The 20,631-nt window shown below is 41.4% G+C and overlaps 1 protein-coding gene across 1 annotated transcript in view; it reads right to left on the bottom strand.

Moving 5' to 3' along the window:
* The window catches only part of CNTNAP2 (contactin associated protein 2), a 1,645,556-nt gene that overhangs the window by 788,312 nt on the left and 836,613 nt on the right, over positions 1-20,631 (bottom strand). The gene's annotated exons all lie outside the window — the stretch shown is intronic.

Below are 20,631 nucleotides of genomic sequence, written 5' to 3'. Positions count from 1 at the left end.
GTATAGAATTTTTAATATCCCTTTACTAGGATAAACGTCAACATTCCAAATACTCACGTAAATAATATTTAAAAGGAAACAACTATGAAAAAACTTAAAGACACTTTAAAAAAAGTATTTCTGCCTATTCTAGTATCTAGTTGATTTTATCAGCAGGACCTATCTATAGTTTCTTTCGGGGACATAACCATTATTAGAAATTATTACTTTGGTTTTGGTGCTGACTAGTCGTCACACTGTTAAGTTTATAAAAACCTGTGTTTGTGTGGTGGCCCCTACGGCACCGATGACCTGGTATTTTATAAAATGATACACTAAGCAGATAACATGCCACACATTTTGGAATTGATTTACAGGCTAGTCAGTGGGTTTCTCATAATATCTTCACCTATAGATTTAACCTTGGCAAGCAACCACCAGGGACATTGCTACAAAACAGAAAATAAGCCCGAAGGCCCCCCAAGTCACCACACAGATGGAATCAAGTTCCTGCAGAGGCCAGCCCTTTGGGTGTTCACCAGCTGTTTCCCTTTACTGTTCCCAACGTCATTACAATTGGGTGACCTGAAACCTCCATCGATGATAAGCATCGAATCAGAAAGTGAGGAAGTCCAGTGGGAGGACTGGGAGTGGAGCTGGGGGTGGGAGGGGTGGTTGCGGGTCCCGGTCACCTGGACTCCACGGGAACAGGGAGCCAACCGGGAGAAGGGTGACCTGCAGACTGAACAGGGGCAGGCCGGTGGCCGTGTGACCCCGACTGCATGTCATCGTCACAGACCCGTGACGACCTGATGCAGATTCAGCAACAGGCGCTGCTCATGGAGAAAGAGGGATGTACTCTCCAAAAAACTTCAGTGAGAGTACATCAGAGCTGCTTTTTAATTTAATTTTGTTGTTCAAGTACAGTTTTATGCCTTTTACCCCCAGACCCTGGGGTGGGAGTAAAAAATAAAAAATAAAGATTAATATAAAAAATTAAAATTAAAATAAAAAAAATCTGCTTTTAGATGGGTAACTCTCAGCTATCTAGGAAAGTTATTTCTTGGTTTAAACCAGGTAAATAAATAATGACTTTTTCAAATGTCCACTGCATGTCACATTTAAGAGTGTATACTAATATTATATTAGTGTAACATACTAATATATATTATACAGTCCCTTTCCTTTTAGGATCTTTTAATTGTGAATTTTTAAAATGTTAGAACATAGCTATATGAGAAAAGACTATTATCCATTTAATGCCTAAAATGTACTACCTGATGGATCTATTGTTGTGAGATGTTATCATATTTAATTCTCTCAGCGAGCAAGTTAGATAAGAATTATTACTCCCTTTTTCAAGATGATAAAACTGATAGTTAGAAGGTCAGCCAGTCAAAAGCGAAGCATCCAGAACCTCACTCAGAGGCATTATGCTCTCTTCATTGCAGGACAATTACATTAATTAAAAGATTCTTAAGATAGAAATGACAGCTTCAAAAATGAATGAGTTCCTCAAGGAGAGCAACCTATAAGTGATTGCGGGGGAGGGGGTGGTTGTCATTTCGTCTTTTGGAGGAAGGTAGAGTGGAATTATTTTTTCACACGAATAAATGGTAAAAGTGAAAATGTTGAAATGGGGAAAAAAAGAACCAGGGCATTGAAGAAAAACCCATGAGTTGACTGACTTTAAAGAGGAGACATAGTCACTGAAGAAGAATATTCATGAAGCAACCAGAAGACTGGAAAACCAAGTAAATTCATATCAATAAGAGGATGGCTGGGTTTTGCCTAAGAAGAACTAAAAGCAAATGCATGAGAACTCAGTTTCTAAACAAGCCTTCTCTGTTTTATAAAGATGTGTCAACAAGGAGCAATGAAATTAGGCTTGCCAGATTTAGCAAATAAAAACATAGAACAAAATCCTTGTTAATTATGAAGGGAAAAATCTTTTCGTAGTGGAGAAGCCTGGTAGATATCACCTTAATCAAATGATTAAAATAATGGAATGACTACCCTGGCTGGTGTAGCTCAGGGGATTGAGTGTGGGCTGTGAACCAAAGGGTCACCACTTTGATTCCCAGTCAGGGCACAGGCCTGGGTTGTGCTCAGGTCCCTAGTGGGGGCCGTGTGAGAGGCAACCACACACTGATTCTGTCTTTCTCCCTCCCTTCCCCTCTAAGAATAAAAATAAATAAAATCTTTTAAAAGAATAATGGAACGATTTAAAATTGTGCATCATTAAACTGACACAGCTTCCCTTTAGTGATGTTTCTACCAAAGACGTAGAGATCGAACCAAGTCACGAAAAAACACTCGACAAACTTTAACTGAAGGTGACATTCCAATGGGATTTGAGAATTAGAAGAAATAAAATGATGTTGATTTTTAAAATAATGATGGTTGTATTGTCCTCATGTAGGAGAATGTTCTTGTTTGTGGAAAGCAGACACTGAGTGTTTGGAAATGGGGGGGCTTAGGTTGTCAGTTAACTTTCAAATGACTCAGGGAAGAAAGAGTTTTGGTTTCTGTACCCACAGCTTTTCTGTAAACTTGAAACTGTTTTAAAGTAAAACATTAATTAGATTTCTCACTGAATCTCATTTTTTTCTTACTGCGGAGATCTAATAGTATTTATCATGCTAATTTGTGTTTTGCATTTCCAAGAGAGAAATGTAACATGCAGCAATCCCTACAGATTTTTTAAAACAAAGCATTTCATGGAAAACAGAAGTATTTTAGAACAGGATGTTTTCGTTACAAATTATAAAGAAACATAATAAATATACCAAAACCTAGTTAAATAATGCAAGTAATGACTATTACATAAACAGTAGTAAATGTGATCAGGACTGATGTCATTTAATCAAAACAACAGATTAAAGAAAACTCATTAATAATTACACATATATTACATATTTTCTTTAACTTTAAATGTAAATTTTCATTAATTCACCAGGACACTTGTTTTTTTTTTTTAAATGCGGTCTACTAGTTAGATCTCTGAACAGTTTTTTTAAAAAATAAGTTACATATGTACATATGTAATTACGCGTATAGGAATTTTTTGGAGTGAAATATACAGGGAATCATCAGGCTGCTCTACATAGTTCTGTTTTTATGCTTCTTTTGGCCAATATTTTACAGTTGTGCCACCACAATAATCTGAATGAAATTTTGATCACTGTTCACTATCAGTCTTTACAAATCAGTCAAGTACGTTTTCCTGAAACAAGTTTTTCTCTGTGCATCACATCTTTCAGCATCCGGTTTAAATAAGTGTCAGTATTAAAACATAGAGTCAAGATGACATTGACTGCAGGAGAACCCCTTTCGCAGGCCTGGGTGAGCAGCTGGGCCAGGGGAGGAGGATCGGTCTGCAGTCAAGGTTGTCTATCACAGACACAGGACACTTCCTGGAGGCAAGATGAAATGTTCATCCGGCCAAACAGGCTGGTATAGGTTTTTCTCTAGGGCAGACCCTGGGTTATTATGTTCCTCCCAGCTTATTTCAACTTGCTTGTGTATAAAGAGACTACCCTGATTTTATGATGGAAAGATCTCTGAAAATATAATGAGTAATTTTAGTGAAGGGATATATGAATCTTCCTTGAACTTGGTTCATGGTCTTTGGTCAGAGGCAATCTGCAGGGTCAACTGTCCAGCCACCGGGTGTCTCACAAAACAGACTATCTGATTTGTCCGTAAGTATAGAAATAATCAAACTACTTTTCTTAATCCTGAACTCTTACTAACAGAAAATTGAATCAGAGTGGTTTGCTTGCCACTGAGAGACAACACTTGCAATGGAGTTAACATGAACCTAAGTCCTTCAGAGAAATAGCAAGAAGGAAGATTAAGTCCTTTTCACACATCTTGAATGAAGTAAGGGAGAAGATTGGGAAGAATCAGATTTCTTCAAAAGTATGTTCTTTTGCCATTTGGTGAATGTGGAAAGCAAAAGTGCCATTTATATAATTACATGTCAATACTGGAAAAAACTATTTGTGAAAAACATATTAGTAACTATATTCTAACATAAAGCTTAGTAACCCTAGTAATGCCTGAAGCATTACTAGGAGGGCTCATCTTTACTATTTAGGAAGAAGTTTTGAAAGCACAACACGTTAAGCATGAATAGACCCAAGGATTACTTGGTCCATTATTTTCTTTCAAATCTAAATAGCATTTATTTTCACTTTATTTTATTGAGGTTTCTGTTCTAGCTTGCACTCATTTACATCAGCAGATGATAAAAATAATCTACATTCAGAAGTTTAATGTGATGCCTTTGTCTATACAGACGAGAACATATTTCAAAGGCAATGAGTGGGAAAGTACTGACTGCCGTGCAGAAATTTCTGATTAGCCTGAGTGAAACACTGTCCACAACTGTAATTCCTTAACTCAACATGATAAAGCATGAATGGCCTTTTCCGCCAAGTTCCTTAGAAACCTGTAGCTGTGTTTGCACGGATATTCGTGGATACTGATGGAAACTTTACAAGGTAGAGCCTAGAGGTTCTGTCTCGGTATGTGTGTACATTTTCTCCAGGTCAGCCAGAGTTTCCAAATGGACCACCCGTCTGCTCAACTGCCAAATCTGAACACGCGTTCATGGATTCGAACCCAAAGAGTTTGCAAACAGTTGAGTTAAAAGTTGGACTGAAACGAATTCAATTTCAGTGGCAATTGTTCTAAGAGCATTTAAACCAAGCTGGTCTTTATGCTTGAATAAACCTCTAAAGCCTGGTTCACAAATCAAGGGGCTCACTTACAAACTGGGGATGCTTTGGATCTCGCAGACATAAGGAAAAAGATGAATGTCGTGCTCCCTAAATGGGCTACATTCAATTAGTTTCCCAGGGTTATATTTGCATAGTAGGATTAAAGAGGCTTAATTAGTCCCTTTTCTACCTCAACAGAGAAATTTACTTCCATATCCTGTTGGAAATTCTTCATTTTAAATGTACTAAAATTGCATGATTAGAGACGTTTTTAGCTAAACAGTCCCTCATATCTAAGTGTGAATGCTCCTGGAAACACTGAGGGGCCTTGTACATCCTTGTTTGTCCACACTCCACCTTCCCCCCAGCTCCCAGGACCGGCTGCCCCTCCCCCTAGGGCTGGTTTCTCTCGTGTACTGAGCCCCAGCTCCCCCCCACGTGACCTGGGAATTTCTCCAGCAATTTCATCCCTTCAACCTGAATTATCAATTACTTTGCCTTCTGTCCATGGATTTCCATTATCACAAAAACAAATTTCCACCAAAAAAAAACAAAACAAAACAGGGTTTTAACCTTGTTTCTCTGTCCAACTATTGCCCCATTTCTCTGTTCCCTTTTTTGGCAAAATTCAGTTGAAATAATAATGATGAAGAGCTATGCTTGCCAATTCCAATTATTTTTTCTTTCATTCTTACTGGAAAGGACTCCAAACAGGCGCATCAAAACATCTCTTACCCTGCTCACCTGTGACCTGCTCTTCTTGCTAAAGGTAGTGGTCACTTTCAGTCCTTATCTTATATGACCTATCAGCAGTCTTCGACCTTGTCGGTCCCCCACAATTCTTTGAAATAATTTCATCAGGAAGCATCCAGAACACTGACCCTTCACCAGTCCCTCTTCCTCTGCTTCCTTCTTCCTCCTCATCACCAAACACTTTGCATCAGAGTACAAACAGAGCTCACTTTCTAGTCCTCTTCTCTTTTCCTTGCTGCCCCATTCCCTTAGCCACCTCGTCAGATCCAGTCTCACAACTTTAAATGTCGTCTGCACCGTGAGGATTCTCCAAGGTTTATCACCCCAGCCCAGGGGGCTCCCCTGAACTCAAGACTTGTGTATTCAACAGATCCCCTGAAATATCTAAGGCATCCGAAACTCAGGATACTCACCACTGACCTCCAGACACTGATCCAAAACCTGCTCGGTTTCCAATTTTTGCCATCTCAGTTCATCGCAACTCACCTTGCAAATTCCTTTGTCAAAAAGCTCTGTGTGATCCATGAGCCCGTCCTTCTCTCCCCCCCACCATCCGTCACCATGTCCTATTCAGCATGCGGCCCCTCCCCTCCGCCCTGTCAATGACTTAACCCGGATATGGGTAATAGTTGCCTAACTAGTCTGCTTGCTCTCACCCTGCTTCCAACACAACAGTTACAACGAGCCTTTTAAAATCACAAAAACGCTTAAAGTCTTCCGCTACCACTCAGAGCATAGGCTGTAACCTAGATGAGTCTAGATGTTCCTCATCTGGCTCCGCTCCACCCCACATCTTTGATTTTACCTCTTCTGACCCAACTACCATGGCTTCCCTTCCTGAAGGGAAGGCACCATCCTACCTCATGGGCCTTTGCACTTGGAGTTCCTCCTGCCTGGATTACTTTCTTCCTTTATATTATCCTGACTTGACCCCTTGGTGATCTTATTCAGTTGTCAACTCACCGAAGCTGCTTCCCAGCATTATTAAAAATTGCAGCTCTACCTCCCAGAACTTTCTATTCCCTCCTCTTGCTTTCTCCTCATAGCACGTACTCCCTTTAAATATACACAGCAGGTTGTTTGCTCAGTTCATCGTCTACACTCTCCCACCAGAATATAAGCTCAATAAAGGCAGGCGTTTTTGCTAGTTATTATTTTCTGTTGCATGATCAACAGATGGTATAGTGGTAGTCACTCACTATTTGTTAAATAAATGTGTAAACCTTGAATCGATTCTGTGTACAATATAATGAAATAGCATGAATTATGAAGGAACAGGAGAGCAGGAGGGCAGAAGGCTAGTTTCTTGTCCTGGAGTAAGTGAAGAGAGGTCCCTGAACATCTCTGAAAGAGGCAACGTATAAAGGGATGTGGTGGATCAGGGATATGAAGGAAGGCTGGGGGGGCACAAAAATATCTCTTCTCAAGTTCTCCACGACCTTCATAATGCCTGGTAAAAATGTGCTGTGTTCAAGTGGCTGTGAGCCAGAGAAGGAAGTGTTTTTCTGCTGTTTTTCTTGGCTCCCAGTTGTCCCCACTGGTCTCCTCTAAACCCTGGGAGAGTTCAGCGCCACGTGGACACACTTCATGTTCAAGCCCTGGTCCAAAGCTAGAATGAAAGTCCCAAGTGTAGGCTGAAGCCCTGATGTAGATGATGGTTATTGAACCAACTTCCCTAACAATTCGCTTCAACAAATTTTACTGGAGCCTTGTTAGGAAGAAGGATAAGATCTCTCAGAGCAAGAAGTGGGAGATTTCCACTTGGTCAGTAAAGACTTTGACCGGAGTATGGCATAAACAACAATGCCCATCAACAACGGAGGGCTTACCATGGCAGTTGTGTTACATCCATTATTTCTTTTTTTTAATTTTTATTTATTTTTCTTTAGAGGGGAAGGGAAGGAGAGAGGGAGAGAAATATCAGTGTATGGTTGCCTCTTGTGCATCCCCTGCTGGGAAACCTCGGCATGTGCCCTGACTGGGAATCAAACCGCGATCCTCTGGTTCGCAGGCCTGTGCTCAGTCCACTGAGCTACACCATCCAGGTATATCCATTATTTCTAATGTTAGCAAGAATGCGGCAAAGAAGGGACAGTAGTACCTTATCTCACAAGGTCAATGAGTTTCTGGAAGTTAACTTGCCCCCAAACCCTCGCAGGCTAAGTGTTGATATTAGGATTCAAATCCCTGTTTGAATACCTGCAGGCCCACTCTGTCCTATAAAATATGAATGAATTAGTCCTTCACTTCTTTTTTTTTTCTTAAGGAATCCTTTGGGGCAAAAGAATTGTAGTCGCCAACTCTGAAATACTAAGGAGATACAGATATAAACCAAGGAAAGCAATTCCCTATACTGTTTCACTTTCAGGCGGGGTGTAAATTTAAAGCCAAATTAGTATGTGCTGGAGAAGTTTTTAGATGACGTCTGAATGGGCACAATGATGCAATGCAGCATGGGAAATAGGCTGCTCCGGCATCGCCTGCTAATTTTTCTCTGCACTGAGAGAGAAGGTCAGACTGCAAAGGTTTCTTTAATGCTAGCAAACAGGGTGCTTGCTAGTGTTTGGGTGGGGTAACACTGACCCCTACACCAGGGCGGAACAGTCATTTTCACTAGGCAGTATGTTCATTCCTAGAACATTTCTGAGTTACCAAGATACCACTTTAGCAGAACAAATAATTAATCATGTTAAAAATAAGTAGAACCGCAAATCAAAGGGAGACCCCCCAAAAAAATACTTCCCCTTCAGTTGCTACAGAGCACACAGGCAGAGTTCTCTCCACCCGCCTGCTGCCGTCTGAAAACTGAATCGGAAGTGGACAGTCGTGCTCCGTAGGGAGCTGTATGGACCTGGTTTACTTCTGCAGTTATGTTGGAACTTAGAAACTGTGACTTCTATCTGCAAGGCCTTGGGACATGGTTCACACTGCCCAGATTACCGAGGGCGCATCATTTTGAGATGTTTTACCCGATTCCAAGTCATTTAACTCACATCAGTAAATCTTAGTGAAGCCACATCAAAGGGCCCCGCCCTGTGCCTGCTACACACTAGGCCACAGAGGGAGGTGTTTTTTTTTAAAGATGTATAAGATAGAGTTGTCTCCACATTTAAAAAATTGTTAGAAGGCTTAGCAAAAGGGATCAAAAAATGAGACCTAGTCACTCCAAAAAAACAAACAAAAAAGCTCTGGCATTAAAAATGAAGAGGAGCCCTGGGTGGTGTGGCTCAGTGGATTGAGCACGGGCCTGTGAAGCAGAGGGTCGCTGGTTCGATTCTCAGTCAAGGCACATGCCTGGGTTGCAGGCCAGTTCCCAGGAGGGGACACATGAGAGGCAACCACACATTGATGTTTCTCTCCCACTCTTTCTCCTTTCCTTCCCCTCTCTCAAAAATAAAATGAATAAATTATTTTTTAAAAAATGAAGAGGGATGATTAAATAATTTTAAAGAAAGACATATATTTTTTGGAGAAACACACATACTATTAACAACATTATATAAATACAAATTTGAACTTCACCCATTCTATACTTTTTGGGAACTTTAAAGGTGTCATTTATAAAAATACAAGGAAACTAAACATTCCTTAATAATATTCCACGATACTCGATGTCTCGGAAAAAATAAAAGTTACTGAATCATTCTAGTCTTCTATGCAAGACTGGAAGAAAGGGCAACATGTTTATTAAAACATCTCCTGCAGATCAGCAGCCCTTTAGTGAAAAGAGTACCCGTACACGGCTTAGTCTTTCCGGTCACACTCAGCTCTGCCCTGCGGGTTTCCAATAAAACATTATTTGCAGACCCTGACATCAAACTTCCTGTAACTCGCACATGCCACACAATATTGTTTTGATCTTTCCAACCATTTAAAATGCAAAACCACACTTAAAAACGGCATGGCAAAGCAGGCACCTGTCAACCCGATGCAACCTGCTTTTCCTCTTTCAATCACAAAGCAGCTGCCAGGTGTTTGTACACAGAGAGACACACTGTTCTTTATTGTAACCTCTCATTTAGTGTGTATATGCCAGGTGTATACGCTCGGTGTACTTATTGATCTTTATAAGCACACTCGGTTGTTAGGCTAACACTGGTCGTTAGGACTGCTGTTACCCACGCTTTACCGAGAAGGGAACCGAGGCAGAGAGGTTGAGTGACTTGCTCAGGGGAACACCCTCTCGGAACGGCAGCACTAGGACCACACTTCCAGCCTGTGCTCTCCTTCCCCTCCCTGCGTGGTGATGGGCCAGGTTTCCAGCTGCAGAACACGAACCAGTGAACCACTCAAACACCTCGCAATTCCTGAGAATGATGTCAATGTAAATGCAAACCGCCCCAAGTTAGTTTTTTTGTTTTGGTTTGTTTTGTTTGCAATTAGAGTATTTGAGATAGCAAGTGTTACAGTTTTGGGCGAAAAAGAATACTGGTGATGAGGTATATTGCTGGCTCCTCTCAAAAAAATGTACCATGTTTTCTGTGGGCTATGAAGTTGGAGACGGGTTATTCACTGGACATCCTGATGCTGGAGAAACTTCACCTGAAAACGCACCAGGAAATCGAGGATTTATTTTAGTGGGGCTCGTCACATTGTTTTTTTTTCCTATGTAGGAACTGTTCATCTTAAATTATGCACAATGTTTTAATTATTTGTATTTGTTTTTAATGAAGCGTGGAAAATCTAGTAACTCTGGCATTTATTTCCCAAACTGCCTTTCTGGAACAATTTAGCACATCTCTCAAGAACTGAATTATATATCTATTCCTATACGAATGGGGGGTGGAGGCAAACTTATCAAGTTGGTAATTACATCACCGTTCTTTGGATAGAATTATACAATTTCTTGTGAGATTAATCCATTAAGTGAAGCTTATTTTAATATAATGGGCATGATAAAGTAGTTTATTTTCCTTAATGTGTCTAATTTAAACTGTTCATTAGCAGGGATTTGTTCATTATTTCAAATCTTCATATTTTTATAATGCTGTTATGTTTACCCTTTCATAGAATTACACTCATTATATTTCCCATAATTGTTCACACAGTATTTGCATATGTATATTAAATATGTGTATGTGCTTATTTATCACTATTATAAAATGGCTAGATTTGTGATTTTTTAGCCCAAGCCCAGAAAGTATATGGCCTCTACTTACTTCTTATTATCAAAGCATTTATTATGCACCCACCCAAACAGACACAAATACTATATTTTTAAATTTTTTATTGAGCTTGTGGGAGTAACTGGTTAATAAAATGACGTAGGTTTCAGGTGTACATTTCTGTAATACATCCTCTGTTTACTGTGCTGTGTCCTCACCATCCAAAGTCAAGTCTCCTTCCTGGACCGTTTATCCCCCCTTTCCCCGCTTCTGCCTCCCCCGCCCCCTTCCCTCTGGTAATCACCCTTCTGTTGTCTGTGTCTAGGAGGTTTGTTTTTCTGCTTCTTTGTTCGTTTGCTTTTTGCTTAATCCCTTTCACCTTTTCACCCAGGCCCCCTCCGACAGCTGTCAGTCTTTCCTCTGTGTCTGTGAGTCTGTTTCCATTTTGTTAGTTTATTTTGTTCTTTAAATTCCACATATGAGTGAATTCATATAGTACTTGTCTTTCTCTGACGGCTTATGTCACTCGGCATAATATTCTTCAGGTCCATCCATGCTGTTGCAAAAGATAAGAATTCCATCTTGTTTTCTTTTTATGGCTGAGTAGTATTCCATGGTGTAAATGTACCCCAGCTTTTTTATCTGCTCATCTGCTGATGGGCACATGGGCTGCTTCCAGATCTTGGCAGTTGTAAATAACACTGCAATGAACATCGATGTACATATGTTCTTTCAAATGAGTGTTCTAGGTTCCCTCAGATATATTTCCAGGGGTGGAATCATTGAGTCATAAGGCAGTTTCAGTTTTTACCTTTTAGTGTGTTGATTCAATAGTTCTTCATCCAGGTCTTTTAGATAATCACCAGGAAATGCAAATAAACCAAATTCCCAGTCATTTCTACAAGGTCTTCCCTCCTAGATGATACATCTTTACCTAGAGATTTTCTACTCTCCCCTGACCTTTAAATGCCCTTAGTGAAGCTCCAGTCAGAGAAAAGAATGGTAACAATGGAATTGTGAACAAAAGCTGGTAGGAAAAAGTAGACTGGAATTCTGCCTGAATGGGAAATGGGAACAAGATAATGGCCCCTTAAAAAATCATATACAGCGTAGAACTGGTGGACGACAGAATGTAACCGAGTGACACTTGTAGGAATAGACTGACCTAGAAAAATTCCTTCTGGGGACACCCAGCGTGATCACAGCCCCAGGGCAAACAGCTCCATTCCAATAAAATACTTTCTGAGACATCTACACATGCAATCACTCTGCGAGGGAGCGTAATATGCTTAAATAAATTTTTAAATACCGATTGCTTGTCCAAGGTCGGTTCTTGAAACAGCCTGTGGCATCCGTCCTGATAATGGACCAGACAATGGGTGGCATTTTTTGAAGGACAGACTCAAACAAAACCACTATGTTCAGAGAAAAACCAACTCCATGCCCCTGTGTTATTACGGACCCTGTGAAGCACACCTTTGACTTTCTGGATGTTCAGTTAATGAGATTTCTGCAGTTGTCACCTGGTTATTGAAACATCTAGCCGTTAAAGTTCTCACTGCTTTTCAGACTATAGCATTTTTAAAAAAGTAACCGTAACTAGGACACAGGAGAGTAGCGTCAGGCCAGGTAATGTGGAGGGTGTTGATTCCCTTTAGCTGCATTAAGCTAAAAATCGTTCGAAGCCTGCACACTCTCCAGGTTCCCTGCCTATGACCTTCACCGAGCCTCACCTTTCTCTTCGGAAGCTCATTTTTTGAAATGGGATTTTAACGCATTGTCTGTGGTACCTCATTTTGCATTTAGAAAAGTCTAGTTTCACGGCAATGTTGCAATGCTGTGGGATGGTCCTCTGTTGTAATAATGTAGTGCTACATTTTACTGCCTTAAAAGTTGCACTTCTTCATTTCACTACTACAGTGAGGATCTTCTCATGCCATTTCTCAGGCCCTGCCAACGGTATTTAATGGCTGCACTGAATTGCATCGTACGGATACTACCTGCATTTAGATGGCTGACTTCTGCTTTCTCACCTATCGGAAAGTCTGTCTACAATACAGTACCATTGTCCCTGTGTCTATGGTCTAGGTTCTCTCCTTCAGTCAATGGCTGGAATTCCGGGAAACGTTTCCCAGAATCCCGGATGGGTCTCCACATTCGGTGCTGCCAGTGAGGCATCTGAGCAGAATTACAAAATGGGGAGAAGCTGTTATTCCGGCTGTGTCCCCAGTGGGCAGGTATCACCCCACCAGCTTAAAGCAGGCTTTGTGACCAGTGGCAGTTTTCCATGACTCCCCGATCCTGGGTGTTCTGAAGCAAGCACAAATTTGTCTCACCTTTGTTCCCCCCAGATGTTCTAAAGACTTTTGTAAGTCTCCGAGTCTCTGTATTGCATTTCCTTCTGTTTAAAATACTGACAGGGGTGTCTGGTCTTCTGACAGAATCAACTCACGACTAGACTAAAATAGTCATAAAGTAACCTACGTTTTGTTTTGTTCATATGATATGTCCATGGAATACACCCTGAAAATGACTGGGTGTGTCTGTTGCCAAAGAGGTTCTGGAAAACCCACGCTGCCTTCACAGCATGAGAACCTAGTCCTGTCTGCATTGGTGAAGGTGCGTGCTATAGCTGTTGCAACGTCTCAGTTAGTTTATTTTGCAACAGCAATGCAACGTATCTGTGCGTTTGTTTCATACTGGAGAGATTAACAATGTTTTCTTCTGCGTGACTCGTAAGATTGTTTCTGCGTTGCCTAGTTTTAATGTTTTCCACTTTTTCAATAAAGTTTCTATTTTAGAACAGTTTTCATTCCTATTATTAACATCCTACATGGGTATGGCACATTTGTTACAATAAATGAACCCCGATGATATATGACCTATAAAATCATAAATATAAGTCATCGACACTAGGGGCTCAACTCCAAACTGAGAAACACTAATTTGTGGCATTTTAAAAATCGTTATAAGATAGGAAATCAATTTTTTAAAAATGTATGTTCATCAATTGTTCCTCTTATGACTTCTATTTGTTCCATAAATAATAAAATTCCTCACCCTGAGACTCAACAGATATTTATTAAGACAGGTTTATAGCCTAGTTTCTTTATATATACACTTTTAATCTACTTGGTATATATTTTGGACAACTGAAAGAGGCATCTAAATTGAGCTTCCCCTCCATAATAAAAGACATTTTCCAGGATGTTATCTTGAATAATTAATTTCATTCCATTTAAGTGCAACATTTATATAAACATATTTGGGATTCTAACTGTTCCAGTGATAATTTTCTATTTTTGTCTCAAATCCCCACTGTCAAATTTATGGTACATTTAAATGGGTTTTAATATACATTGGTCTAAGATGGTTTCTCATTTTTTTTTTTTTTTTCAGAATAACCTTGATCATCTTGACTGCTGGCCTCCTAGATTAACTGCGGAATCACTTTGGCTGCAAGAATCTTTTAGAAATGGTTATTATAACTAAATTAAATGGGATTATTTCACAGAAAGTGAAGAGCCTTATATCATATACCTCTATGACACAAGTTTTTAATTTTTAAGCCACCTTTTATATCCTTCAGAAGAAGAAAGGCTTATCAATCTGTCTCCCATCACCTTCCCATTTCACTGATTCTCACATTTGCTTCATCTTGTTCTGCAGACCAATCCTTTGTGGCTTTTTATTCTAGTTGGTAATAGTTAGTGGGAGAGCTCAGCACATAAGCTTGTACAACATTGCACCTAGTGATCTGACCACCGTAGTCTCCCCTGGTCTATCATTTTGTTTACTGTGGTTATGGTTACCTTCAGTCCACCCAGGTCCAGAAATATTTGATGGAAAATTCCAGAAATCAACAATTCATAAGCCTTACAGTGCGCACTGAGTAACATGGTGACATCTTGCACACCCAGCTCCTTCCCGCCTGGGGTGTGGGGGATGCTTTTCTCTGCCTCTCCGTCTTGCATATGCTACCCACACGTAGGTCACATAGCAGCCACCAGGCTTTCTCACTGTCTGCTGCTGCACCCCAGGGGGGGTGTCCAATTCACCCTTATTTTACTTAACAGTGCCCCCAAAGTGCAAGAGCAGTGAGGCTGGCCGTTTGGCTGTACCAAAGAGAAGCCGTAAAGTTTCTGTATGTATCAGTCATGATACCATAAAAGTCCTAGAGGAGAACATGGGCAGGGAAATCTCAGCTATTCCATGCAGCAGTATTTTCACTGCCACGCTTCCTGGAGCAAGGGACATAAAGGAAAGAATAAACAAATGGGACTTGATCTAAATAAAGAGCTTCTGTGCAGCTAAAGAAAACATCAGCAAAATGAAAAGGGAAACAAACTACATGGGAAAATATATTTGGTAATGATATCTTGGATAAGGGTTTGATCTCCAAAATATATAAAGAGCTCATATGAATCCAGTCCAGGAAGATAAACAATTCAATTAAAAAATGGACAGAGGACCTGAACAGACACTTCTCCAAGGGGGACATACAGAGGGCCCAAAGACGTATGAAAGGATGCTCAGCATCACTAGCCATTAGAGAGATGCAAATTAAAACCACAGTGAGATACCACTTCACACCAGTCAGAATGGCCATCATAAACAAATCAACAAATAATAAATGCTGGTGAGGTTGTGGAGAAAAGGGGACCCTAGTGCACTGTTGGTGGGAATGCAGACTGGTGTACCCATTCTGGAAAACAGTATGGAATTTCCTGAAACAACTAAAAATGGAACTAGCTTTTGATCTGGCAATTTTACTGCTGGTATTATACTCTAAGAATCCTGAAACACCAATCCAAAAGAACCTATGCACCTCAATGTTCATAGCAGGACAATTCACAATAGCCAAGTGCTGGTAGCAACCTAAGTGTCTACCAATAAATGAGGGAATCAAAAAACTATGGTACATTTACATAATGAAATACCACATAGCAGAAAGAAAGAAGGAGCTCATACCCTTTGTGACAGCATGGATGGAACTGGAGAGCATTATGCTGAGTGAAATAAGCCAGGCAGTGAAAGACAAATAGCATATGATCTCACCTATAAGTAGAACATAATCCACAAAACAAATGAACGAACAAAATATAACTAGAGACACTGAAATAAAGAGCAAACTGACAGTAACTGAGGGTAGGGGACAAGGGGATAACAGGGGAAAGAAAGGGAAGGGTCGTCAAGGAACATATATAAAGGACCCATGGACAAAGCCAAAGGGGGTAGGTTCAAGGATGGGAGGTGAGGATGGGTGAGGATGGGTGGGGCAGGGGGTAGTGATGGTGGGGGGGGGGAATGAAGACAACTGTACTTGGACAGCAATAAAAAAAGAAAAGAAAAAAGTTTAAAAAAATAAAACAAACACATCGTATATATATGGTACTATATACTATATACGGTTTGGTACTCTCCGCAGTTTCAGGCATCCCCTGGGGGGTTTAGAACTCCGACCCCCTCCAAGGATAAAGGGGGCTATTGGACTGAAACTGTCTGTGCTAAAGACTGAAGATCCCTGAAGGAGCCCAAAGAAGCTGTAGGGGGAAAAAAAAAGGCTGCCCCATAAAATACAGCCCCACCTCTGGCTGACAATGTCTGGCTGGAGGTCAGCGTTGGCTTTATTCTTATTGAAGGTAAATGTACCTTCGGAAAACTGGGCTGTAAGCCAGCATTTTCACCCTTTAAATCCATCTCACTTTCCTAAAATACCTAAATATCAAAGCAGCAGTGTGACCCTCAGCTGACGATACTTCAATTGCGTAACTAAACACATCTCAGCCATTCAAGAGTTTCTTGAGCCTTATATTTTATTTATTTACAAAACCCCCCAGATATTTAAATCCTCCCCATACTAATGTGGAACTATGTTACTGGGTGTGCTTTAGTAAATGTTCATTTTGACCGCATGCCCATAGGTTCCCTCCCCCCACACCTTGTACACGCACAGAGGGCATACCAGCTGGGAGATCTACTCTGTGGGTCTGTTGCATGGCTTTCCATCCTGGGGGCAGAGCCCTGCCCACCCTCTGGGCTGGGTTTTCCAGTAAACAATGGTGGTGGAGGATGGGTTGTGACGACCACCTAGGCAGAGGTCCTGTGTGCCTGCTGTCATGGTCGTGAAGCTTATGTCCCCTCTGGGCAGAGGTGGGCCAGGTTTGCTACCCTTCCTCAAAGACCGCGGCTTCCTGAGCTTGGGCTTCCTCCACGGACACGTGTCCCTCTGAGGGCTGCGTCATCCCCTGGCCATTGGGGCACCTCCCTGTGAGAGTTAGGGCTCAGGATAGTGGCTCCTCTGGCTGAGGCTGCTGCTGCTGCTGCTGCTGTGAGTGACAAACAGTCCTTTGTCTTAGATCAGAAAGTCACATCTCTGGCCAGCATCCGTGCGTGCCGTTTGCCTTGTGACTGTGTGAGCTGGGCACTATACCAGCCCCGCGAGGTTCCTGACCCTGACATTAAGTCTGAGTTTCATGTAAACCCTGTTTTCCGTTTTCTTCCTGGGAGGTGGTACGGCCGAGGGGGACACACTAGAAGAAGCAGGTGGTCAAATAGTACACGGATGCGGGAGGGGAAGAAAAAGCGGTACAGGAAGTGATGGGAAGGGGCTCAGGAGGGACAGACCAAGGCAGCCCCCAAAACCAATGCCATCTGCTTCACAGAGGGCCGGGGCCCGGCCAGCTGTCACCACACAATCCTTTCAGCGCTGTTCTCCCGAGTGTGTTTGGGGGTGAGTAACCCACTCTTTACACGACCAACCCTCCCTGTGGGCACTTGTCCACATTAATTCTCACACCAACGCCCTCCTGCAAATGAAAATGAGACAACTAACTGTGATCAATCCCACATTTTCTGAGACAATGAAACGCACTTTTTTTCTGAGAAGAGGAATTTGGAGCTATTTTCTAACTTCTCAAAAGTAGTGAGTCTTTCCTAGATCTCCACAGGTTCTTTGTGTCCCTCAAAGAAGTGTGCCGGACTGGTTGTACAGACACAGTCATTTCTCTGAAGAGTCTGAGTACTCACCCACCATCTCCAAGGAAGTCATTTAGCTAGCAGGGGGAAAAACAAACAAACAAACAAACAAACAAACAAACGTGATCTTGCAAACATACTCGGTTCAATAAAAACTTTAGAGATGGTCCTAACTGAAGATGAAGTACATCATGTACAAAGTGATCCAATTAAAAACCAGCAGGAGACAGTTACGTGTTTGAATAATTACTAAATGAGTTTGAAATAGTATACTACTGTGGCTTTCATAGTGCCTCACCTGAAAATGAAAGTTTTACATTTGTTAATGGCTACATTTGAGTTGCATTTATGTTATTGGGACTGCATGCTGTGGAATCTCAATACTTTTTAAAAAATATATTTTATTGATTATGCCATTACAGTTGTTCTATTCCCCCTCTTATTCCTCTCTACCCTGCACACCCCTCCCCCACCATTCCCCCCCTTTAGTTTATGTCCATGTGTCACAAGTTCTTTAAATTCTCTATTTCCCATACTATTCTTGCCCTTCCCCTATCTATTTTCTATCTACCATCTATGCTACTTAGTTTCTGTACCTTCTCCCCCCTTCTCCTCCTCCCACTCCCCCGTTGCTAACCCTCCATGTGATCTTTATTTCTATGGTTCTGCTCCTGATCTAGCAGTCTGCTTAGTTTGCTTTTGTTAGATGTGGTTGTTAATAACTGAGTTTTCTGTCCTTTCACTGTTCATAGTGTTTATCTTCTTTTTCTTAGGTAAGTACCTTTAACATTTCATATAATAAAGGCTTGGTGATGATGAACTCCTTTAACTTGACCTTATCTGAGAAGCCCTTTATCTGCCCTTCCATTCTAAATGAAAGCTTTGCTGGATAGATCAATCTTGGATGTAGGTCTTTGGATTTCATGACTTGGAATACTTCTTTCCAACCCCTTCTTGCCTGTAGGGTCTCTTTTGAGAAATCAGCTGACAGTCTGATGGGAACTCCTTTGTAGGTGACTGTCCCCTTATCTCTTGCTGCTTCTAGGATTCTCTCCTTCATTTTAATCTTGGCTAATGTAATGATGATGTGCCTTGGTGTGTTCCTCCTTGGGTCCAACTTCTTCGGGACTCTCTGAGCTTCCTGGATTTCCTGGAAATCTATTTCCTTTGCCAGATTGGGGAAGTTCTCCTTTATTATTTGTTCAAATAAGTTTTCCACTTGTCGCTCTTCCTCTTCCCCTTCTGGTACCCCTATAATTCGATGTTGGGGTGTTTAAAGATGTCCTGGAGGTTCCTAAGCCTCTCCTCATTGTTTTGAATTCTTTTTTTCTCCATCCTTTTCTGTTTGGTCATTTTTTTCTTCCTTCTGGTCAACTCCCTTGATTTGAGTCCCAGTTTCCTTTCCATCACTATTGGTTTCCTGTGTATTTTCCTTCATTTCACTTAGTTTAGCCTTCCTTTGTTCATCTAATTTGTGACTAAAATCAGCCAGTTCTTGAGCATCCTGATCACCAGTATTTTGAACTGCACATCTGATAGGTTGGTTATCTCTTGGTCGCTTAGAATTATAGACTCTTGGGCTTTGAGCTGTTCTTAAGCCATAATGTTTTGGTCTGTTCACACCTGTGTTACTTATGAGGGGCAGAGCCTTACGTGTTCACCAGAGTGGGGCGACCCAGTTGCTGGGTTGTGATGCTGTATGTGGGGGCGGGGTCAGAGAAGGGCAATGGCATTTGTTCAGCTCTGTTTTGGACTTCAGTCCCCTCTTTTGCTTCCTGCAAGCAAAGTGGGCCCTTCTGGTGCTGGTTCCCAGGTGTGTGGGCCTGTGCACCCTCCAGGACCCCGTGGGTCTCTCCAACAAACTCTCTGTGAGCCTGGGAGCCTCTCCCAGCACTTCAACCCTGAAAATTTTTCCAATTGGTGCTTTTAGGCTTTAACTCCTGGCGCTGGGGCCATAGCCTGCCCTGTCTGTCTCACTGCTCGCTCCTTTGCTTGGTTCGTCTGTGCTGAAATGTGTGACTGCAGTCAGCCAGCTGCCTTGCGCTCTCACTGGGTCTGCTCATTGCCACCCCGCATCTGGGATCTGCCAACTGCTGCCTATGCTCCTGGGTCAGTCTGGCCAATTTTTCCTGCACGACCCCACTCTGCCAGCCGCTGACTCCGCCCCTCTTACAGGTCAGGCTGAATGGTTTGTTGTTGTTGGACTTCCATACAGTTCACTTTTCTGTTTCTTTTTATTGTGTTTTTGTTACTAATTCTTTGTTGTCTTTAAACTTGGTTATGCACGGAGGCACAGTGTTTCCACCTAGGCCTCCATCTTGGCTGGAAGTCCGAATCTTAATACTCTTAGTTGTAGAGATGAACAGCGCTTATGCTGTGAGGAGAACTTGTATTTGACCTTATCTTGTGGCATGCTCAACCTGAATCAGTTAGCAAGGGGGCAAAGTTCCAGATCACTGATCTTTCAGCTTGAATTCTGGCTCTGTTCTGGTTAATCAACACAACTCATCTGTTCTTCATCTCACATGTCGATCTTTCCAAGCCTGTATTACTGGGGTCTGTTGTTGCAACAAGGCAGTTGGATGGAGCTAAAGGAGCCTTTCCTTGGTGAATGAGGATGTGTCAGGGTCTGAGGCTCATTATTTCCTGGACACTACCGCACAAACACGCACACTGCAGGGCGCAGAATAGCACCTGAGTCAGCATCTGGACCACAAACTTAACATTTGTTTATTAAATGACAGAACAGCAGCAATGGTGAAATCCCCAAACTGCAGTATATCTTTGTCTCTAAAAAACAAAAATACATACTTCAACAATGGATGCAGAAATTTAGTACAGTGGGGTTTTTTTGGTTAGGCCACATTTTACTTATATATTTTTTTCTAGGTGAATTTAAATTATTTTCTATATTCCATTTTAGAAATAGACTTTAAAACAGTATAATATATTAAATGTTAACTAGATTATAAAATAGATTTTATGAGTAGGTTTTAAAAATAAACTTCCCCATGTGTCTTTCAGTAGTCATGATGAACTTTATAAAGGCATTTTAAAATAATAATTTTTCCAGATATTTAGGCATAAAA

The sequence above is a fragment of the Artibeus jamaicensis genome, unplaced genomic scaffold (genome assembly GCF_021234435.1).
Source record: "Artibeus jamaicensis isolate MK-2021 breed Jamaican fruit bat unplaced genomic scaffold, CSHL_Jam_final contig_718, whole genome shotgun sequence".
Lineage (NCBI taxonomy): Eukaryota > Metazoa > Chordata > Mammalia > Chiroptera > Phyllostomidae > Artibeus > Artibeus jamaicensis.
The sequence above is the reverse complement of the archived record's forward strand: the minus strand, read 5'-3'. Positions and strand labels throughout refer to the sequence as shown.